The 24034-nt window shown below is 41.4% G+C and overlaps 1 protein-coding gene and 1 pseudogene across 1 annotated transcript in view; both read left to right on the forward strand.

Moving 5' to 3' along the window:
- Positions 1 to 24034, forward strand: part of NHSL2 (NHS like 2) — a 375435-nt gene that overhangs the window by 155838 nt on the left and 195563 nt on the right. The gene's annotated exons all lie outside the window — the stretch shown is intronic.
- Positions 20517 to 22570, forward strand: LOC114228387 (c-Myc-binding protein-like; annotated as a pseudogene).

A 24034-nucleotide genomic window follows, 5' to 3' on the forward strand; every position in this document is an offset into this window, starting at 1 on the left:
GGGACTACATCAAAATAAAAAGTTTTTGCACAGCAAAAGAAACCATCTTTAAAACAACAAGAAAACCCACTGTGTGGGAGAACATATTTGCAAATGTCATCACTGATAAAGGTTTAATCTCCAACATCTACAGGCAGCTTATACAACTTAATAAAAGGAAGATAAATGATCCAATAAAAATATGGGCAATGGACCTAAATAGAAACTTTTCTAAAGAAGTCAGAAGGAAGGCCAAGAGACATGTTAAAACATGCTCAAAGTCACTAATTATCCAAGAGATGCAAATCAAAACGACAATGCAGTACCATCTCACACCTGTCAGAATGGTAATCATCAACCAACGACAAGTGCTGGCGAGGATGCGGAGAAAAAGGAACCCTCGTGCACTGCTGGTGGGAATGCAGACTGGTGCAGCCACTGTGAACAGTATGGAGTTTCCTCAAAAAACTAAAAATGGCACTCCCATTTGACCCAGTAATCCCACTTCTAGGAATATATCCCAAGAAACTAGAAACACCAATCGGAAAGGATATATGCACCCCTATGTTCATAGCAGCACAATTCACCATAGCAACAATTTGGAAACAGCCTAAATGCCCATCAGCAGATGAGTGGATTAGAAAACTATGGTACATCTACACAGTGGAATGCTATGCTGCTATAAAAAAGAAGGAATTCCTACCATTTGCAGCAGCATGGATGGAACTGGAGAGCATTATGCTAAGTGAAATAAGCCAGGCGATGAAAGAGAAATACCACATGATCTCACTCATTTATGGAAAATAAAGAACATTATAACCTGATGAACAAAAAGATATATACAGAGGCTGTAAAACATGAAACAGACTGTCAAATTACAGCGGGAAGGCTGGGGAGTGTTGGGGAGGGGGGGAAAGAGATCAACCGAAGGACTTGTATGCATGCATATGGGAACAGCCAATGGACACAAGATACTGGGGGGATGGGATGAGGGCATGCAACAGGAGTTAGGGGAGGCTGGGGGAAGGTCAATGGGGAAAAAAAGGAGATATATGTACTACTATATTTAATATTTTAAACAATAAAATAAAATTTAAAAAGAATCAACCAATAAATGCATAAATAAGTGGAATAACAACTCAGTGTTTCTCCTGCTCTTGCTCTTTCTACCCCTTTCCTCTCTCTTTCTTAAATCAATTAAAAAAATACTTTTAAAGAGGTTGCATGTGTCTCTACCAGACTTCGCTTCTCCCTGGTGGACATAATCCCTGCTTATTTTCACAGCCAGATGTTATGTAGGTGCCTTTTCCTGGCTCTGGTGCTCTGGGCTGGGGAGCCTGGCATGGGGTTTAGATCCCACATTCCTCAGGGGGAACCTTTGCAGCTGAAATATCCCTCCAGATTCTCAGCCTCTGCATGTGGGAGTGGGGCCAGCCCTTTTTGTATCTCTGTATGTTCTACCAGTTTCGATTTCTCTTCTTTTGTAAATCCTTGATTATAAGATTTTTCTTCAGCTAGTCTTCAGCTATTCAGGACAATCTATCTATATAAAAGCCTAAGTGACTGTCGCAACCAAACAGACAACCAAACAGGCTGCGTGGGGCAACCAGGCTGGCAGGGGTTTAGTGAGGGATGACCAAACGACTGAGCAACAGGCTGCGTGGGGTGACCAGGCCGGCAGGGGGATTAGTGAGGGGCAACCAAATGACTGAGCAGCAGGCTGTGTGGGGTGACCAGGCTGGCAAGGGGGAGGGGTCAGTGAGGGGCGACCAAATGACTGAACAACCAGCTGCATGGGTCGACCAGGCCAACAGAGGGAGCAGTTGGGGGCAACTAGGCTGGCGAGGGTGGGCGGCAGTTGTTGGCGATCAGGCCGGCAAGCAGAGACAGTTAGGGGTGATCAGGCCAGCAGGGGGGCAGTGAGGGGCGATCAGGCTGGCAGGCAGGTGAGCGGTTAGGAGCCAGCCGTCCAGGATTCTGAGAGGGATGTCCGACTGCCGGGAATCAGGCCTAAACTAGCAGTCAGACATCCCCCGAGGGGTCCTGGATTGGAGAGGGTGCAGGCTGGGCTGAGGGGACCCTCCCCCCATGCCAAATTTCATGCACTGGGCCTCTAGTAGTTCTATAATTAGTTGTAATTTCAGTTTGGTCTTGGGAGGAGATGAGTTTAACTTTCACCTACTCAACTGCCATCTTGAATCTCCAAGGATTCTATGGTTGAGGAGCTGAGATCTTAGTGGAAGGAGACAGGTAAAGGAAGTACATTTGACTTGAACAATGTAGGAATTAAGAGATTAAGGGCACCAACCCTTCCACAGTTGAAAATTTGCATATAACTTTTGACTCCTCCTAAACGTAACTATTAATAATATACTGTTGACCAGAAGCCTTATTGATAACATAGTCAATTAACACATATTTTGTATATGTATTATATACTGTATTCTTACAATAAAATAAGCTAGAGAAAAGAAAATGTTATTAAGGATTCATAAGGAGGGGAAAATACATTTACAGTATTTATTGAAAAAATTCCTGTATGATTTTTTTCAAACCTGTTCAAACCTGTGTTGCTCAAGGGTCAACTGTAAAGACAAATACCTTCAGATAGTGATAAATGTATGAAGAAAATAAAGCAGTATAATGGGGCTGGGTTTGTGATGTAGAAGCAGCTGAGGAAGTGATATAGAAGCTCTTCTGAGGGATCTTGGTCTCAGATCAAGGGCTCCTGCCTTGAGTTGGTTCTCGATATGTTGTCAACCTTACCTCATCCTGTGAGCATTTATATGCTATCTGCCCAAGGCAGTTGTCTGGGTGTACCTCCCAGGGGTCTGTACATGGGGGTCTGGGTATGTGGTGCTGAAGAGAAGTGGGCTATAAACATGGGGTACCTTCATAGGAAAGTTCTGACATCAGTTGTCCTTTGGCAAAGCTGTTAGTTGTGCTAGATGAAATAATAGTAGTGGCCTGAGAGCTTCCCCCTGGTGCTCTTATGAGCCCAGCTCGTGCATATTGCCTTCTTCACACGTGTGAACACTGCCTTATCTTAAATACAGCCTAGACGTTATCTCATGCCATCACAACCCTTGTCACACTTGAGTACCCTTATTCATTGCACGTTTGGGTATTTCCAGAGCCCAGTAAAGAACTGATACCTAATAAGTGCTTATCAAATGAAAAAATAAATGGTGACTTTTTTCCTTCTGCTTCCTCAACTGACTGGATTATTCCCGTTCAAGCATGAAGACTCAGTTCACACATCATCTTATCACCTTGTGCCCCACCTGGGGAGCTCTTGCTCATCCTCTACTTCCTCTGTGAAGCCTTCCTTGACCTCCCCAGGCAGAGTTGATCCCTCCCAACTCTGAGAACTCCAGCACATTCTATTCTCCCTATGACATCACTAACCACTCTAGGGGTATTTTCTGCTAGGGATCTGTCAAGTTCCCTAACCTGTAGGTTTCTCAATGGCAAGGACTGTATTTTGGTCATCTTCAAATCCCCAGCACTAGCCCCTAGAGGGCGCTCAATAAATATTTGTGGATTTTTTTTTTTTTTTAATGAATTGTTTGTCAATTTTGCTTAGTGTCCTAGATAGAGGTATGCTGAAGCTGGCTTGTTGTGGCTCATGAGAGCCACTTATTAAATATTTAGGAACTTTGTGAGCCAATTTTTAAACACAACCGTTGTTAAAAATTAAATTCCAGTATATGAGAAAACAGAAGACAAGCTGAAATTGAAGGACATTTTATCAAAATGACCACCTAAATGCTATATGGGATCTTGGATTGTATCCTAGAACAGAAAAAAGACTTTACTGGGAAAACTGGTGAAATCAAAATAAGGTTTGTATTTTAGTTACTATGATGTACCAAGGTTAATTTCTCAGTTTTGATAATTTTTTAAAATTATGTAAGATGTCAACATAAAAGGAAGCTGGGTGGAGGGAGATTTGAAGATGGCTGCCAACGGGAAGGCAGACTGAAAGATAATGCATGAGTGAGAGAATGAAAGGGGAGTGTGTGGTTGCACGGAGAGTGTTTATTTGTGAGTTGAGGGACAGCTATACTCCAAGGGACTGTAGGGGGTTGCCAGACGGGGTTCCCCTGACTGGGCAGCCTCCACTGCTGCTGAAATCCCTCCTGGAGCAACTGGCTCTGATGCGGAGACCGCGCCATCTTGAAGGGGAGAGTGGATATTATCGGTTGCCTAAAAATCCCGGGAATCTACAACAACACCCAGCAAACAGCTGCGAACCCAGGAACAACAGTCCACAAGCAGCACAAACATGAGGACTCGGAGGAGCTCTGCACCTCATCACAGAAAAGTCAGATTTCGCCTGGGATAAGGTGAGGTCTGTGATCCAGGCAGGAGAGAGAAACGCACAAAAAGGGAGCTAGAGGATCCGGGGAAGTCTGCGCCCAAATAAAAATCCACGGCCTTTGGGGCTAGCGTGATCCGTGAATGTGGAAGGGGATCCACAGGGCTTCTAACAGAAGGGAACTCTAAAAACCAACCCATAGCTGAACTGGGAGCAAAATAACAGCCTAAAATTTTTTAACAGTGTGCCGACTGCTTAGACCCAAGGGGAGAAAAGACTGCACAGACTTGCGCGCAGCGCCGGAGTTCGCGCACTTATTCTGGCTTTTTTTCCTTTCTTTCTTTCTTTCTTTCTTTCTTTCTTTCTTTCTTTCTTTCTTTCTTTCTTTCTTTCTTTCTTTCTTTCTTTCTTTCTTTCTCTCTCTCTCTCTCTCTCTCTCTCTCTCTCTCTCTCTCTCTCTCTCTCTCTTTTTTTTTTTCATCTTTAAATACTTGCTTTTGATTACTAAGCCCAATACATAGGATGACCCAATTGGGGACACTCTAAGAGATTGCAGGGGAGAGTTGTTTTTCTGGAACCTGGGGATCAGAGCAGGGAATGACAATCAGAGAACCAGCTCTGGGGCAGCCCATTCCCCCAAACCTGTATTAAGTGCCACAGGGAAAACAAAATCTAAACACTAGCTAGAGAGGACCTATAGACCCAGAGGTCAATCCAGAAACACTGCCACCCAGGGGTTGAATCACAAATTGACTCGTGTGTAAACACAAATAAAGGAATATAAGAAACAAAGAAGAACTGCCTGCTTGAAAATCAGGACTGTGACAACACTGAGGAGCAGTGGAACGCAGGGAACTTCAATACTGTCCTGACTATGAAACAGGCGTGCCACACTGAACAGTAGAGGAAGTGAATGACCTTCACTACTGCTCATTTTTATTTTTTTCATCTTTTACTTAAGAAACTATTTTTTTCTTTTTTCCTCACTTGATTTTACCTTTTTAATTATTACATTTTTATTTTTAATCAGTATTATTACTACTACTATATTACCTTTTTTTAAAATGTCGTTTTATTTTCTCTTTATTTTAATTTGGGGTTAGTTTCTACAATCTATTTTCATCTTTCCTTTAGCATCTTTTTACTCTATCTCAACTTTACCTTTATGCCAGCACTCTCTTCCTCACTTTTCTCCTTTTGTTGTCCTGTTTCTCTTACCCTTTTCCTGATTTAGATTTTCCCTGTTCCTTCTTTTTACCCCCTGTTAAAATTTCACCCTACTTATATATATAATTTCCAATCCCCTCCTCCAAGTCCATACACACCTCTCACTTCTCTTTCTTCACTATACAAATTGTTTTTTTCTCTGTCCTTTTGTTGTTGTTTGCTTGATTGTTGATTATATTGTTTTTTTATGCTTGCTTGTGTGATTGTTTTGCTTTTTTCTTTTTGTTTTTTTATTGTTTAAAGTATTACATATAGTAGTACATATATCTCCTTTTTTCCCCCCATTGACCTTCCCCCAGCCTCCCCTACTCCCTGTCGCATGCCCTCATCCCATCCCCCCAGTGTCTTGTGTCCATTGGTGTACTTATATGCATGCATACAAGTCCTTTGGTTGATCTATTTCTCTCCCTCCCCAACACTCCCCAGCCTTCCCGCTGTAATTTCACAGTCTGTTTGGTGCTTTACTGCCTCTGTATATATATTTTTGTGTTGTTTTTTTTGGTTTGTTTTTTGCACCTGTTTTCCCTCACCTCGCTTGATATTAGTTGTTGTTTCTAGTTTGCATTCATCTCTAGGTATTTGTTGCTGGCATTTGTTGGGATTAGTGGCTGTTCTATTGAAGTTTTCTCCCCATATAAATAGATTTCCCCCCTCTTCTTTTTTATTCTCTTTATTTTCTCTTCCTTTTCCCAATTTCATTTTTGCACTCCTTGTTTTTTCTTTTTCTTTTTTCTTTTTCTTTCTTTCTTATCCCCTAATTCTCTTTTCTCTGCTGGTCACCTTTATTTGGGGTTATTAGTATCATAAATACATTTGTATTCAGTGCGTTGTGCGTTGTACCTTGTTGTGTTGTATTTTATGCCATTAAATCAATGCAAGAGAGAGAGAAGTACAAAACCAGAAACCAAGAGAAGAGAGATCATGGGGAGACAAAGAAGCAGGCAGCACACATATGAAAGAAAAACAGGCATCAGCAGAAAAGGAAGTAAACGAAATGGAGGCAAGCAACCTGTCAGACAAAGAATTCAGAGAAATGGTCATAAGGTGGAAGAAAAGAATGGAAGACAAATTTAACAATATGTGTAAGAACCAAGAGGAAATGAAGAAGAACAAAGAAGAAATGAAAAATGACATCGCTGCTATAAAAAACTCAATAGAAAGCATAAAGAGTAGATTAGAAGAAGCAGAGGACTGCATCAGTGAGCTAGAAGACAAGATAGGAAAAAAAAACCCAAGCAGATCAGCTTCTTAAAAAAATATTAAAAAGCAGGAGGAGAGCCTAAGGGAACTTTGGGACAACACGAAACAAAACAACATCCACATAAGAGGTGTGCCAGAAGGAGAGGAAACTGAGCAAGGAATAGAAAACCTGTTTGAAGAAATAATGACAGAAAAATTCCCTAATATAGGGAAGAAAAAACTCACACAAATCCGAGAAGCTCACAGAGTCCCAAACAAAATGAACCCCAAAAGACTGATGCCAAGGCACATTATAATTAAATTGGCAAACACCAACAGCAAAGTAAGAATCTTAAAAGTGGCCAGAGAGAGACAGAAAGTTACATACAAAGGATCCCCCATCAGACTAGCGACTGATTTCTCAATAGAAACACATCAGACCAGAAGGGAATAGAATAAAATATACAAAGTCATGCAAAGGAAGGGTATGAATGCAAGAATACTGTACCCAGCAATGCTATCAATCAAAATTGAGGGTGAAATCAAGAGCTTAACAGACAAAAAAGGACTAAGGGAGTTTATTACCACCAAACCAGCAATGCAAGAAATGCTAAGGGGTCTGCTGTAAAAAGAAGAAATAGGAAGCTAAGAAGGAACACAGGGGAAAAGAATAAAAATGATGACAAACAAGCACCTATGAATAATAACTTTAAATATAAATGGATTAAATGCCCCAATCAAAAGACATAGGGTAACTGAGTGGATAAGAAAACATGACCCATATATCTGCTGTCTACAGAAAACCCACCTCAGAAAAAAAGACACACACAAACTGATGGTGAAGGGATGGAAAAACGTTTTTCAGGCAAATGCAAATGCAAAAAAAAGCTGGGGTAGCAATACTTAGATCTGACAAATTAGATCTCAAAGTGAAGGACATAAAAAGAGATAAGGAAGGCCACTTCATAATACTAAAGGGAGCAATCCAACAAGAAGAAATAACTCTGGTAAACATATATGCACCCAATACAGGAACACCCAAATACATTAAAAAAAAAACTCTTGGAGAATATCAAGGGAAAGATTGACAGCAATACAATCATAGTAGGGGACTTTAATACCCCACTATCACCATTGTACAAATCCTCCAAACAAAAAATCAGTAAAGAAACATCAATCCTAAATGACTCACTAGACCAGATGGAATCAATTGGCATCTTCAGAACATTGCACCCCAAAGCCACAGAATATACATTCTTCTCAAGTGCACATGGGTCATTTTCAAAGATAGACCATATACTGGGTCACAGGCAAAGTCTCTTCAAATTCAATAAGATAGAAATCATATCAAGCATCTTCTCAGATCACAATGCCATAAAACTGGAAATCAACTACAATAAAACAGTCCCAAAAAATCAAACACATGGAGACTAAGTAGCATGCTATTAAACAATGACTGGGTAACCAGAGAGATCAAAGAAGAAATAAAAAACATTATGGCAACAAATGACAATGAAAACACAACAATCCAAAATCTATGGGACACAGGGAAAGCAGTCTTGAGAGGGAAGTTCATAGCTCTACAAGCCTACTGCAAAATAACAAGAAACAATGGTAATAAATTACCTTACCCTACAACTCAAAGAGCTAGAAAGAGAGCAACAAGAGAAGCTCAGTGTAAGCAGAAGGAAGGAAATAATAAATATCAGAGCAGAGATGAATGACATAGAGACAAAAAAAATACAAAAGATCAACAAAACCAAGAGCTGGTTCTTTGAAAGGATAAACAAGATTGATGAACCTCTAGCCAGGCTCACCAAGAAGCAAAGCGAGAGGACCCAAATAAACAAAATCAGAAATGAAAGAGGAGAAATAACAACAGACTCCACAGAAATACAAAGGCTTGTTAAAAATACTATGAACAATTCTATTCCAACAAACTGGACAACCTGGAGGAAATGGACATATTCCTAGAAAAATACAAGCTTCCAAAACTCAATCAGGAAGAATCTAAAAATCTCAATAGGCCAATAACTATGGAAGAAATTGAAGCAGTCATCAAAAAGCTCCCAGCAAACAAAAGCCCAGGGCCAGAAGGCTTCAAGGGGAGTTTTATAAAACATTCAAAGAAGAACTAAAAGCAATCCTCCTCAGACTATTCCAAAAAGTGCAAGAGGAAGGAACACTTCCAACCTCATTCTATGAAGCCAGCATCACCCTAATACCAAAACCAGATAAAGACAAACACAATGAAAGAGAATTACAGGCCAATATCCCTCATGAACATAGATGCCAAAATCCTCAACAAAATTCTAGCAAGTTGGATACAGTATTACATCAGAAAGATCATGCACCATGACCAAGTAGGATTTATCCCAGCGATGCAAGGATGGTACAATTTCCGCAGGTCAATAAACGTGATACATCACATAAACAAATTGAGAGATTAAAACCAAGTAGTCATATCAATTGACGCAGAAAAAGCATTTGACAAAATCCAACACCCTTTCTTGATAAAATCTCTCAGGAAGGTTGGAATAGAAGGATCATACCTCAACATAATAAAAGCCATATATTACAAACCCACAGCCAACATCATACTCAATGAGCAAAAACTAAAACCATTTTCCCTAAGAACAGGAATAAGACAGGGATGCCCACTCTCACCACTCCTGTTTGACATAGTACTGGAAGTATTAGCCATTGCAATCAGACAAGAAGAAGAAATAAAAGGTATCCAAATTGGAAAAGAAGAAGTAAAATTGTCCTTATTCGCAGATGACATGATATTGTACATAAAAAACCCTAAAGACTCCATCAAGAAACTATTAGACAATATATGAATTTGGCAATGTAGCAGGATACAAAGTTAATGCCAAGAAATCTATGGCATTTCCTCACACCAATAGTGAACTTACAGAAAGAGAGACTAAAAAAGCAATCCCATTTACCATCGCACCAAAAAAATTAAGATACCTAGGAATAAACTTAACCGAAGAGGTAAAAGACCTATATGCGGAAAACTCCAGGACACTGACAAAAGAGATAGAGGAAGACATCAACAGATGGAAGAACAAACGGTGTTCATGGATTGGTAGAATCAACATCATTAAAATATCCATATTACCCAAAGCAATCTATAGATTCAATGCACTCCCCATTAAAATACCAACAGCATGTTTCACATATCTAGAAAGAACTCTCCAAAAATTCATCTGGAATAAAAAAAGATCCCGAATAGTCGCAGCAATCCTGAGAAAGAAGAACAAAGTAGGAGGGATCTCAATACCAGGTATCAAGCTGTATTACAAAGCCACTGTTCTCAAAACAGCCTGGTACTGGCACAAGAACAGACATATTGATCAATGGAACAGAATAGAGAACCCAGATATCAACCCAAACCACTATGCTCAATTAATATTTGACAAAGGAAGCATGAACAAACAATGGAGTCAAGACAGTCTCTTCAATAAATGGTGTTGGAAAATTGGACAGATACATGCAAAAAAATGAAACTAGATCACCAACTTACACCATGCACAAAAATAAACTCAAAATGGATACAGGACTTAAACATAAGATGGGAAACCATAAAAATACTAGAGGAATCCACAAGCAGCAAAATCTCAGACATATGCCGAAGCAATTTCTTCACCGATACTGCTCTTAGGCAATGGAAACTAAAGAGAAAATAAACAAATGGGACTACATCAAAATAAAAAGCTTTTGCACAGCAAAAGAAACCATCAACAAAACAACAAGAAAGCCCACTGTATGGGAGAACATATTTGCAAATGTTATCACTGATATAGGTTTAATCTCAAACATCTACAAGCAGCTTATACAACTTAATAAAAGGAAGATAAATGATCCAATAAAAAAATGGGCAATGCCGAAACCAGTTTGTCTCAGTGGATAGAGCGTCAGCCTGCGGACTGAAGGGTCCTGGGTTCGATTCTAGTCAAGGGCATGTGCCTTGGTTGTGGGCACATCCCTAGTGGGGGGTGTGCGGGAGGCAGCTGATCAATGTTTCTCTCTCATCGATGTTTCTAACTCTCTATCCCTCTCCCTTTCTCTCTGTAAAAAATCAATAAAATATATTTTTAAAAATAAATAAATAAACTAGCTATTTAAAAAAAAAGGGCAATGGACCTAAATAGATACTTTTCGAAAGAAGACAGAAGGAAGGCCAAGAGACATATGAAAACATGCCCAAAGTCACTAATTATCCGATAGATGCAAATCAAAACGACATGCAGTACCATCTCACACCTGTCAGAATGGCTATTATCAACAAATCAACAAACGACCAGTGCTAGGAGGATGCGGAAAAAAAGGAACCCTTGTGCACGGCTGGTGGGAATGCAGTCTGGTGCAGCCACTGTGGAGAACAGTATGGAGTTTCTTCAAAAAACTAAAAATGGAACTCCCATTTGATGCAGTAATCCCACTTCTAGGAATATATCCCCAAAAACTAGAAACACCAATCAGAAAGGATATATGCACCCCTATGTTCATAGCAGCACAATTCACCATAGCAACAATTTGGAAACAGCCTAAATGCCCATCAGCAGATGAGTGGATTAGAAAGCTATGGTACATCTACACAATGGAATACTACTCTGCTATAAAAAGGAAGGAATTCCTACCATTTGCAGCAGCGTGGATGGAACTGGAGAGCATTATGCTAAGTGAAATAAGCCAGGCGATGAAAGGAAAATACCATATGATCTCACTCATTTATGGAAAATAAAGAACATTATAACCTGATGAACAAAAAGATCGATACAGAGGCAGTAAAGCATTGAACAGACTGACGGATTACAGCCGGTGGGCTGGGGAGTGTTGGGAAGGGGCGGGGGGGGGGGGGGAAGAGATCAACCGAAGGACTTGTATGCATGCATATAAGCACAACCAATGGACACAGACACTGGGGGGTGGGGGTGGGGTGAGGGCATGCGACAGGGGTTAGGGGAGGCTGGGGGAAGGTCAATGGGGAAAAAAGGAGATATATGTACTACTATGTGTAATACTTTAAACTATAAAATAAAAAAAAGTAAGCTGGGTGAAGGGGAACTCTACTGCTTCTGCAACTCTTCTGTAGGTCTAAAATTACCTCAAAATAAAAAATTAACGGTTAAACAAAAATATTTAATTTTATAAACCTACAATTAAATAAATTATATTAAAAACAAAAATAATAAATACTTAAAATCCAACTCTTCCAATGTATTTTGCTATGAAGTATGCTTGTGAGCTGATTCACATTTATTGCAACTGATCAGTTTGCTACTGTACATGTTGTCACAACCCGTGCTTGGCGATGACACTGTCATAGGTAGCTTGAAATAGGCCACAGTGGGAATATTTATGTCATGAAAATCTGGGACTTTCACAAATCAGGGCTTGAATTCTTGTTTTGTTCATTTCACTCTAGACTTAAGAAAGCAATGGAGAAAATGTAAATATTGTACATTTAGCTTAAAAGTGTGTCATCTTGCCTGGCTGGCGTGGCTCAGTGGTTGAGCATTGACCTATAAACCTGGAGGTCATGGTTCAATTCCCAGTCAGGGCATATGCCCGGGTTGCAGGTACAGGAGGCAGCCAATCAATGATTCTCTCTCATCATTGATGTTTCTATCTCTCTCTCCCTCTTCTTCTCTAACATCAATAAAAAAATATATTTTTAAAAGTGTATCATCTCGATAGCTGTTACTTAGTGAATAGCACAAAAAAATCAAGGAAATATGCTTCCAGTACATGGAAACTTGATTCAGCAAATAAGTTCTTTGAATCTTTAATGAAATTGTCAAGTTCCAACACTTCTTTATTGTTTCACTTCTTACTAATTAACATAAATGAAAATATTATCCATCATTCTATTATGATTGTAAGTTGATTATGATATTCAGCAAAATCTATGAAAACATTATATGAAAATCAATTGGCTATATGTAATTTGCAAAAAAAGAGTAATATATTTCATTATTATTTATAAATTATGTGCTTTGCATTCTTATATAATAAGTAAGTGTATATCTATGTGTATATACATGCATTCATTTTCTTTTGAGGGATGGTTGCTAAACATTTACAGAACACCACTAGTCCTAAGTATTAATTACTATTTCATCAAATGCATTGACAGAAAAAAACACAAAATTGACAAGCAATTCATTGCCAGACATCTTTGTGCCAGGCTGTCCTGTCTCTTTATGTTCATCTCAGTTGTTCTTCACCTCTACTCTGGGAAGTGTGTGCATTATGGACACCATTTATGAGGATAAGATGAGGATACAGTGACTGGACTAAGGTTAACTAATTGGAGCCAGGATTAAATCCTACATCTGTCTGAGTCCAGAGCTAGCTATACTAGTTTCCTAGGGCTGCTGTAACAAATTACCACAAATTTAGTAGCTTAAAGCAATACATTTATTCTCTTACAGTTGGAGTTCAAAAATCTGAAATGGGTCTCACTGGATTAACAGCAAGGTGTTGGCATGGCTGTGTTCCTTCTGGAAGTTCTAGGGGAGAATCTGTTTCCTTGCCTTTTCCAGCTTCTAGATACCACCTATGTTCCTTAGCTTTTGTCCTCTTCTTCCATCTTCAGAACCAGCAATGACTAGTCAACTCTTTCTCAGATCACATGTGTCTAACCCTGCCTCTGTCATCACATCTCCTCTAACTCTGCATTTCCTGCCTCCATCTTGCACTTTATAAGGACCCTTGTGATGACATTGAGCCCAGCAACAAAGTGCAGGAGACTCTCCCCATTTCAAGATCAGATGATTCGCAACCTTAGTTCCATCTGCAAACCCTATTTCTGAACTTTGCCATATAACCTAACATATTCACAGGTTCTGAAGATTTAGGATGTGGACATCTTTGGGGGCCATATTCTACCTACCACACTTGTGCTTTTTCCATGACCCTTAATCACCTTGCCTCTTGTTTTAGTGGTTATATAATCCAATTCAGGGCCCCATTATTCTCCTGACACCAGTATGCCACAGGTCCTATGCTCTCTGTGTTGGGATGTGATATCTTCTTTCCTTTGGTCATTCTCCCAGCATGCCAGAGTGCTGAGGGAGAATGTTTTCTACTCCCTGGGACTTGTAATCCTGGACATATATTTTTACCTTTGTTCCTACTAAGTTGTTTTTATAATAGTTTCCAGGATTTTTGTGGATTGCTGGCTTTATCAAAGCTCCTGTTCATGTTTTTTTCCTTTCCCCAGTGCTTGCATGGGGACAGTACTCCCCTTTCCTATATGGTAGGTCTCATTGTACTGTGGTTTATGCATTCCTACTTTCTGAGTCTATTTCTAGTCACCAACCAGGATCGTGCATTATTTATTTGCTCTTCTCACAGATTTTTACACTGCTGTATTCTAGAAAAGTCCTTTTCCCATACCTGCAGATGAGGCATCTGTCTGGGTTTAATATTGTTCTCTGACTGGTTTTCAGAGTCAGACTCTATAAATAATAGTTCCCCATCTTCACTTGTTTCCTCCACACTGAGATTCCTGATTCTGGTCAAGGTCATGAGAAAGCTTCCAACCTATGGCCAGAAGTTGCCCCTCCCCCCAGGAAGCCTTCATAACAGCCAGGCTTACCTCTTCACTGCCTCCAGCACCAACTACAACCTCCTTGTTTCCCGCTTCCATCCTTGCCAAAAGTTCTTTGCCCCTCCCTTCTGCCTAGCAGATTCTCACCCACACAGTGGGGCCCAGTCAGAATCTTAACCACCTTGAGGAAAACTTTCCAGATCATATCAGCCCAAGGGACTTACTCCCCTCTGACCACCTCTGAAACTTATTGTAAGTAACACTAATTTTGACACTTTAATATCTACCACTATGGAGAAGTTGCAAACTAGTGGCTGGTGTGGCCAAATAATGGCTAAGGATATGTTTTATTTGGTCTGCATGTGGCTTGTTTCTTTTTAAATTATTTGCTAACATGTAACAATTCATAATCTTTCTGTACTATCTGGATTTATGGCTTCTTTGAAAACCAGAAAAGTCTAGTAATACCGAGTCTGTATTCTCATAGGATGACAATGGTTAGCTGGATTAGGGTAGCCGCATCTCCTTTAGATGAAGCCTGTAGCTTCCAGCTCGCTACATTCTCCTCTAACTCCTACTGTCATATTACTTCAGGCTCCTTCACTCATTTTTATTTTTTTAAATTTTTAATATGTTTTATTGATTTTTTTGTTTCTTTTTTTTGCATTTTAATTTCTTTATTGGTTAAGGTATTACATATTTGTCCTCATCCCCCCATTACCTTCCCAAACCACACCCCCACTCATGCCCTCACCCCCCTGGTGTCCGTGTCCATTGGTTAGGCTTATATGCATGCGTAGAAGTCCTTTGGGTGATCTCTCCCCCTTACACCCACCCTCCCCTACCTTCCCTCTGAGGTTTGACGGTCTGATCAATGCTTCCTGTCTCTGGATCTGTTTTTGATCATTAGTTTATGTTGTTCATTATTTCCCATAGATGAGTGATATCATGTGATATTTATCTTTCTCTGACTGGCTTATTTCACTTAGCATAATGCTCTCCAGTTCCATCCATGTTGTTGCAAATGGTAGGAATTCCTTCTTTTTTACCACAGCGTAGTATTCCATTGTGTAGATGTACCACAGTTTTTTAATCCACTCATCTGCTGATGGGCACTTAGACTGTTTCCAAATCTTAGCTATGGTAAATTATGCTGCTATGAACATAGGGGTACATATATCCTTTCTGATTGATGTTTCTAGCTTCTTGGGATATATTCCTAGAGAGTTAGAAACATTGATGAGAGAGAAACATTGATCAGCTGCTTCCTGCACACCCCCTACTGGGGATGTGCCCGCAACCAAGGTACATGCCCTTGACCAGAATCGAACCTGGGACCCTTCAGTCTGCAGGCTGATGCTCTATTCACTGAGCCATACCGGTTAGGGCTCCTTAACTCATTTTTAGTACTTGCCTGATTCCTAAAGGCATTCTGAAATTCTGGTATTTCTATGCTTGCCTAAATGTCCAGCTATATTACAGTCTCTTGGAGAAAAGAAACTTTATTTTGAATTTTTTTGTTTCTCCCATGCTGCTCAGTACATAGTAGATGCTCAATAAACATTGAGATTAAAGAATTTACTGCTAGATGATTCTAGAATGTGTAAAAATTTACTTTTATGATAAGGTAAAGTTTTATAAATGAAGCATTTGTTGAGAAAGTACCATGTACCTGACTCAGTGTTAGATGCCTCAGAACAACAGAGAAGGAGACTGAGACTCCAAGAGCCTACAGAGCAGGGCTGAGCTGTAGATCTGGTAGTTTCTTGGGTAAGTAAGGGCTAATGTCTTTCTTCAATGAAGAAGCTTTGCTAAGTGTCAGTGCTGGAAGCAGTGAGGAACTGCCCCTGGTGCTCTCTGTAATATTTGTTCACAAACTCTGACAGTACTTTGTTTGGATAGAAATTGAGCATTTATTAAATGTTCTTTCTGTGCTGGGCATTTATTAAATAACTCTGCAGTTATTCATGGACTATCAGCGATTCTGAGCATCTTGGGGATCCCACTGAAAAGATGAGGACAATATAGATGGATTGAGCCTAATTGTTGATAAGATTTGGAGCCCATTTGATGATTCATGTGCAATTGAGAGAAGCCTCTACTGAGTCCCTTGCCCATATGTGCACGGAGATTGTGCTACTCCCTCATGCTGTCACTGGTGATACTGACATGTGGTGCAGGATGGAACAATGTAGAGAAATTATGTGTTTAATTGCACAGTTTCAAGCAGAAAGGAATATGATAATACCAAAGACTACCACTGGGGCAAAAATCTAGTGTCACGTGTTACTGAACAGCTGCAGGAAAATTTTCTGAACCCTTGGATGCAGAGAGGTACATTTGCCAGACATTGGTTCTGAGTAAATTTGAGGGCAAAAAAGCTGTAGAATAAACAGACATGGTGCACCTAGTTGCTTGACTATGGAGCTTTTGTCTGCCTTCTTTGCCATTCTGTCCCTAGCAGCCACCACCAGTTCCAGCCATGGCTAGGAGAGGAGGGAGGTGGGAAGGCTTCAGCCCCAGGGCTATTAGGTTTCTCTGGGCCTGATGTGCTCACAGGCCTTGCTTAGGGCCATCAAAATGCTCAGGTTCAGCTGGGTGGGCTGAACCTCTTGGAAGGAGGAAGGTCCTGGATCATCAATCCTAAAGAGGCACGGCAGAGCAGAGTGTAGGTGGGGAAGGGAAGTAGGGCAAAAACTCAGCTAAGGGCATTTATGGGGGCTTTAGTCCTTCAGACTCGATAGAAAGCAAGGGATCTGTAGCCTTAGAATCACCTAGAACTGGGTTTAAGCCCCTTCCCCATTCCTACAAGTGTAGCCTTGGGCAAGTCACTTAATCTCTCCAAGCCCAAATTTACTTCGCTTTGTGTGTAAGTGGTCATGAGGCAATGTTTGTATGGGGCCTGGCCCATATTTCAAGAGATGGGAGCTGTGAGGTCTATAATGATGCAACCAAGCAATAAACTATCATATTAATTATTAGTTATTATGGGCTTACTATGGAGCCAGACATTATGCTAAGCCATTTAAATCCATTATAACCAGTATATGCTCCATGCAGAGCAGTTCCAGAGCTGACACTTCTAACTAGACCACCCACCAAGCTTTAGCCTCACTTCACACTTGAGGAAACTTGAAATTTTGGAGGCACTGGCATCAGAGATAGAGCTTGGGACTTTAGACTTCAGGCTCTGCTATTTAACACGCTGTGTGACCTTGGAGAATTTACTCAACCTCCATGAGCTTCAGTTTCCTGATTTGGAAAATGACCAAGTCCAAAGCCTCTGGCAGCCAGTGAGCAGCAGTATCCTGTGGGAGAAGGTGGAGGTGAGGAAGCTCCGAATCTCCCAGAGAACGAGAATGACAGCACATGGATGGGTCTGTGGCTTTATGAAGTGGAGGCAGGTCTGAAACAGAAACTTGCTAGAGTGGATGTGCCCAGCTCACACTACCCATTTAGAGAGCACAGATGAGCCAGATAGGCAGGCACACCCACACCGTGAGCTGCTGTTGCCACTTAGGGGAAAGGCGGTGACCAGGGGCCCAGGTTGCTGTTGCTGTGGCTGGACTGAGGCTGAGCACAACAGCAAATTCCTGTCTCCTGCTGGTTTCCGGAGTGGAAAGAGGCAGCCAAGCATTGCTCCAGGAATGGGGAGGGGAGTGAGGAAAAGCAGCTGAGTGCTGCCTCTGGTTTGGAAATTATAAATAAATCCATCTGGAAGTGTTTGGGGCTGTGGGAGCCTGAGGCCAGCCCCTGCAATTCAGGCCATGTGGCACATATTTCCATTCACACCCGACCCTCTACCCCCACCCCATTGCCTGCCCAATCCCAGGAGACTGTATGATTGGCTTGTCTGCTCTAGCCCTGGCCCGAGCTGGGCAGGAACTTCTCAGGCCCCATCTCTACTTCCAGCCCCTGTCCCAACCCTCCTCTCCTCCCAGTACAACACTAGCAATATCATGTCTGAGAAAGTGCTTCAAAAAGTTTCATGTGCCACTCAAGTATTGGTTGAATGAATGAATGAATTTTCAATTAAGCATTTAGCTGGCAGTACATTCCCCTTGCTAGGAAGAGGCCCCATGGTAGTTATGTAAGTTGTTGCATTCTTGACTTCTAGCTCCATCTCAGAATCATCTTTGCCCATTCCAGCTAAGGCTGGCTGAGGTGCAAAGGCAGTGCCCAAGCCTTGTTCCTGTTTCTATCCCCAGCACCAAGGGTACTGCTCAGTAGATGTTGATTATATAAAGGGTTTAGTTAATTTATTAATGTAACAAATACTTATTGCACACCCTTATGTATTGCACACCCTGCTACATGCTGGGAACACTGTAGAGAACAAAATAGACAGAGTCCCAGCTCACTGAACTTGTGGTCATGGTGTTTCTCAATGAGAGTATTATTGGCAGTTGAAGTGAGACAATTCTTTGCAGTATGGGACACTCTTGTGCACTCCTGACTCCTGACCCTAAGTGCCAATAGTACCCTGGAATCATTGTGAAAACCAGAAATGCCTCTACACATTTCCAAATACTTTTGGGGATAGGAGGATCCAGCCCTGGCCGAAGGCCACCACTGAGAAACTTGACAGTGAGTGAGAGAAAGAAGGCCAATCCCAAGGTGTGAATGTGTTGAGTCCTCTAAGTCCACATATAAATTGGTGGTTTAGAAATGGGAAATCATGTTTGCCCTAGAAATATGTAAAATGATCCTTCAGTTGCTGAGTTAAGCTCCAGATACCAATCATGTGGCTGAGGTGCACTGTTCTCTGGAGCTGGGTCAGGGCCGAGGCACAAGCACCACGATGGCTTTTTTGAACGTGCTGATGAGATGGTTACTTGGGAATGTTCAGAAAGCAGCCACAATCTGGTCCTGAGGTAGATGACAGGTCAGATCTTAAGATATGGATTTCTGATAAATCTATATTGAAGTAGGAGTTAGAGTTGAGGCCCAGGATCCATTAAGATCCATAAGGAAGAAGGTATTGAGGAAAGGTGTAGAATGAATCCAGGATAAAGGCCAGAGCTAGAGAAGTAGCTCCCGATGGTGTCTCTTCTTTGCCCCTGCATTTCCAGCCCACTGTCAGCACCCTATTTCAAGGCCTCAGCTTGTGCCAAAACCATTGCTACAGCCTCCTAACTGGCTTCCATTCTTCTGGTCTCTCTGCTTTCAAGAATTATCTCCTTAAAACACAGCTTTCATCATGTCCCTTCTCAACGTTCAGCAGGTCCAACCTCCTCAGCCGTGCATTTTTAACCCCCTTGTAGTACAACTTCCTGTCAACCTGGAACTCCCTTGGTGACCTGGCAACAGATTCTCCTTTCAAGGCTCATTGTTGCTTGTTGGGACTGACCAGCAGACCCTGAGCGACGGATGAATGATTACTCTGACACACATTTCTATGAAAGAGAGGGTTAATGGACTGCCTGGCTAAAGGAACCAGACAGCCCCATTCACCTGCCTTATTAGACTTTTATTGTAACAACAGCTTGAACTAGAATTAACTATTTGATACTATCAGCAGGGTAAGCATCCTTGAGAAGACACATGCGTCTGCAGTGTCCTTTAAGCAAGGACATCTAATGAAAAACATAAAGATTCCAGCAAAACACCCATGGGCTCAGACTTATTTGGAAAAGTCAAGGCAGGGTCTGCTGCCTTTGGCAAGGTCCCCCTAGAGGCCTCCAACCTTCAGGAGATTCCTCCGTACAGACTTTCCAACCAAGACCCATGCTTCCCCACAATTGCTCAACTCCTAGACCCTACCATCTGATAATACAGAGCCCCACACACATATTGTCCTTCTCTTCTCCATGCCACCCCCTCCCCTGAGATGCCCTTTGACCCTCTCTCCATTTGTAAAAATACACTCAGGCTTCAAGGCCCAGCTCAAGTCTCTTCTCTTTTGTAAAGCTGAAGAGACAAGCAGATGTTTTCTCATATCTGTATCCCCCTCTGCAGCTCTTCATATACACCATGGTGCTGTCTGTCTCTCCAACTAGACTAGGGGTTCTCTGAGGGCAGTAGTCGTGTCTCATTTTGCTTTGTAATCCAGTTACCCAGCGCAGTGTGAACAAGTGGAGAAGCGGCCTTGGGGTTTGGCTGGTATGACAGAGCAAAGAGGAAGTGGAATGGTTTCCCCCAAGCCTGACCGTGGGTCCACTTGAGACACTTTTAACTGCTCTCTCCATAAGCACTGTATTCAGATGATGGTCTGTGAAAGAGCTGGGGAGGATAAGAGGAAAAATGGAGAGGCAAGGCAAGGGGCAGGCAAAGGAGCAATATGGAGATGAGAGGAGAAGCCAGAAGGATGAAAGAGGAGAGGTAAGCAAAGGTCTGCATCAACAGCTTACATACATAAGGGTTTCAAATAACCTGGAATGGAATAAGAAGAGATTTGGGATTCAGAAAATGAAAGCAGCTGCTTAGATAGGTCAGCTGAATATACAGATAATTAATAGGCATTAGTGCCCTTCAGTGCCAAACCATGCTTGGAACCATGTCCTGCTAGGAGCAAATGCCAAGACACCCATTTAGTAAAGAGCAGAAAACAGCATTGGCATGAGAAAGCTGGAGAATTCCTCAGAGAGCTCTTATTAAGGGCACCAGGGACCATTGAAGTCCCATAGTTGCTCCACACCACCAGCCTGCTTCTTGCCAAAGAAAAGTGGGCATGAGAAGAAAACCAACATGTCATGAGTGGCTAGTTTCCCAGAGGCCATGCAGACACCTTTCATACACACTAGGTCATTTGATCCTTAATGAAACTCTGTGAGGTGGTTAGTGTCCCTATTTCACAGATTACAAAATTGAAGTCCTGTAAGGGTTAAGAATCTGACCCAAGGTCACTTAGCGTGAAAGTCTTGGATCCAGGTTTACAATGCAGGCCATCCCTCCCTGGTTGACAGCAATTCGCTCCCCGTTTTTGCTGACTTTGGCTGTGGGGCTGATCTCTTTGGATTGATTTCTTTGACCATAAATACCATCAGTTTTTCCTGGCTCTGGAATGAGCTCTTGGAATCATGTGCCATTCTCCAGTTTCCAGCTGGGTGCTTTTGTTGGTGGTTCACGGATATGAAGCAACAGGCCTTATCCTGAGAATCAATGCAAGGGTGCTTTGGCTACCAAAAGATACTCCAGGCTTCAGGCTTTTAGCCTATGGGGCTAAGTTTTCTATTTTCTCTTTCCTCCCAATTACCTTCCTATGTTTGATAGTTTCCTGCTTCCCAGGCAAGTTTAAAAATCCTTATCAAAATCATGGTACCTTTGAGATGTTGCCCACACTGTGTTCTGACTGCCGTTGCAACCCTTCCCTATCTGCTCAGTGGTTGATGGATGCAATCTGTCTGCTGCCAGCCTATGAGTGGTTGTGAGCAGAGGACAGGAGATAGGGACAGGGCAGGTGCAGACAGTGTTTCCCAGAATTTGATGTGACATGGTTAGGCCAGCTAATGGAGGAGCCAGTGGATGTAAAGTTGGCTGGAACCAATTAAGGGGCAGAATGATCCAAATAGGGTTGTGGCTTTGGGCTGGGGTAGATTAGCTAGAAAAAGCAATTACAATAGTTTTCTGGAGTCAGGTATAGTCTGGGAACCTTTTGGGCTTGGCTTAGAGTTGTGTGTCCCACACAAGATGTAGGGTATCAGGATTATCAAGCTGCATACAGGGCCTACTGAGATCTTGTTGAATAACAAATTTTTCAGTGATATATACTGACAAGCAGGGTAACAAGTCTCTGGTTTGGGTTTTTGCTCTGATTATTTTAGTGAACAGGATTCTTCTGCACCACCTTCAAAATCTATTTGGAATCGACCACTTCTCACCACCTCCATTACTACCATCCTAGTCCAAGCCATTATCCTCTCTTGCCTGTCACCAGTCTCCCAAAGTGATGCTGTTAAAACATAGTCTTAGTATGTCAGTCTTTGCTCATCATCCTCCAATTGCTCCCATCTCACTCATATTAAAAGCCAAAGTCTTGAGCCATGGTCTCTGGCACCAGCTACACCACTGCCAGTAACTGTGGCCCATTACAACACTGCCAACTTGAAGCACAAGTGGTTCTGGAGGTACTTGGAGAAACCAGGAGTGCTGGACACACTGACCAAGTTTTTGAAAGCATCACTTAGGAGCTGCTACCCCAGAAAATCCAGAAATAGAGCTGCTTTTCCTAAAATTTGCAGAAATGAAAGAGAAATATGAAGCTTTATAGAAGAAAATAAAGAACTGAAAACAAAGCTTGCTCAGTATGAACCACCTCAGGAGGAGAAGCATGCTGAATAGAATTCTTCTCAGTTGAAAAGACACTGAAAAGTATTTTTGTATGACTTGAATACTTTGTAAAGTATATAATATTTTCTGAACAGATGCTAAGAACTCTTTTAATATGTTCAATTCACATATAAACACATATTCGTAGAATCACCAATAAAAACTCAATATAACTTTCTTTGTGTCTTAGCAATAAAAGTGAATCCTGAAAAAATCCTAAACACAGCCATCTAACTCATTACCTTAAAAGACATTCTGTTTACTAGTCTGACTAGGAATGATGGTACTGGTTGTATTTTAGCCAAGAAAGGTTAGCATGGAACTGTTCCTTAGTTTAGTTCAGGATATGAACACAGGTACAGTCAATCTTTTTAAAAAAGAAGACACTGTTTATATTCTCCATAGGCAGCTGAAGAGATCTGTGACATGAGATGCTCTTGCATGGGTTCCCATGAATATTTTGCTCATTTATATAATGTGGAACAAATAACTTCTTTGCCACCACTTTGCCTTAGATAACTGTGTGTGTGCCAGTTTGAACTCTGACATCATGTTTTCCTTCTATGCATTCATACCCTATTTGATAATGGTACCTTGCTTGCTCTGTGCTTCCCGGGGTCCTATTTGCAAATTTTCAATTTGCTACAATAGCAATTACCCTGATGGTAATTTATATTATTTTAAACAAGATCACACTGTTCCCCTGCCTTACTTAGTTGCTCAGTTGAGCACAGAACAGAGACAATATAAAATTCAGGGTTCATGCACAAGCTGGGATGAAGGGAAATGAGCCATATATCATGGAAAATTATAGTTTGCAGGTATAATTATACAGTGCTTTCTTCTCTCTAAGTATTTTTCTAGACTTGAATTCACTTTATCTTCATTATCCCTGTGAAGTAAGTAGGGCAAGTATGAGGGGTGGTTGGGTGTTGAATTTTTAGGCCAAAGACTGATATTAATACAAATTATTTACTAACTGTAGAACCTTGGGCACATCAGTTAACTGCTCTGAGATTCAGTTTCCTCATCCGTTAAATGAGAATACCTGTGTTGCCTACCTCACAGGGTTGTTGTGAGAGTCAAATGGAATATATGTGACATATTTTTAAATAGTAAAGCACTAAAAAAGCCAAAGTCTTTATGGTAGCCTATAGGCCCTCATAATCTGGCCCCCCTTATCTCCTTTACATTATCCCCTACAAATCCCCCTGTCCCTCCTCCATTCCAGCCACATTAGTCTCCTGATTATTCCTTAAGCTCTCCAGGCACATTTATACTTTGTACTTGCTTTTCTTTCTACCTGGAACGCCTTTCCCTAGTGTGTCAGTCAGGATCCTGGGAGAGTGTGGTTATGGGGACTGGGTTACGGTCCTTGCCATATGGAAAGGACCACCTGGCAGGAGCTGTGGTCTTTGGTAAAGGGATGCGTCAACCCATGATGAACCTGCATAGAGAGAGTTGATGAAAAATCACACTTTCTTTTTCCTTCT

Source organism: Eptesicus fuscus, chromosome 1, assembly GCF_027574615.1.
Source record: "Eptesicus fuscus isolate TK198812 chromosome 1, DD_ASM_mEF_20220401, whole genome shotgun sequence".
In the NCBI taxonomy this organism is placed as follows: domain Eukaryota; kingdom Metazoa; phylum Chordata; class Mammalia; order Chiroptera; family Vespertilionidae; genus Eptesicus; species Eptesicus fuscus.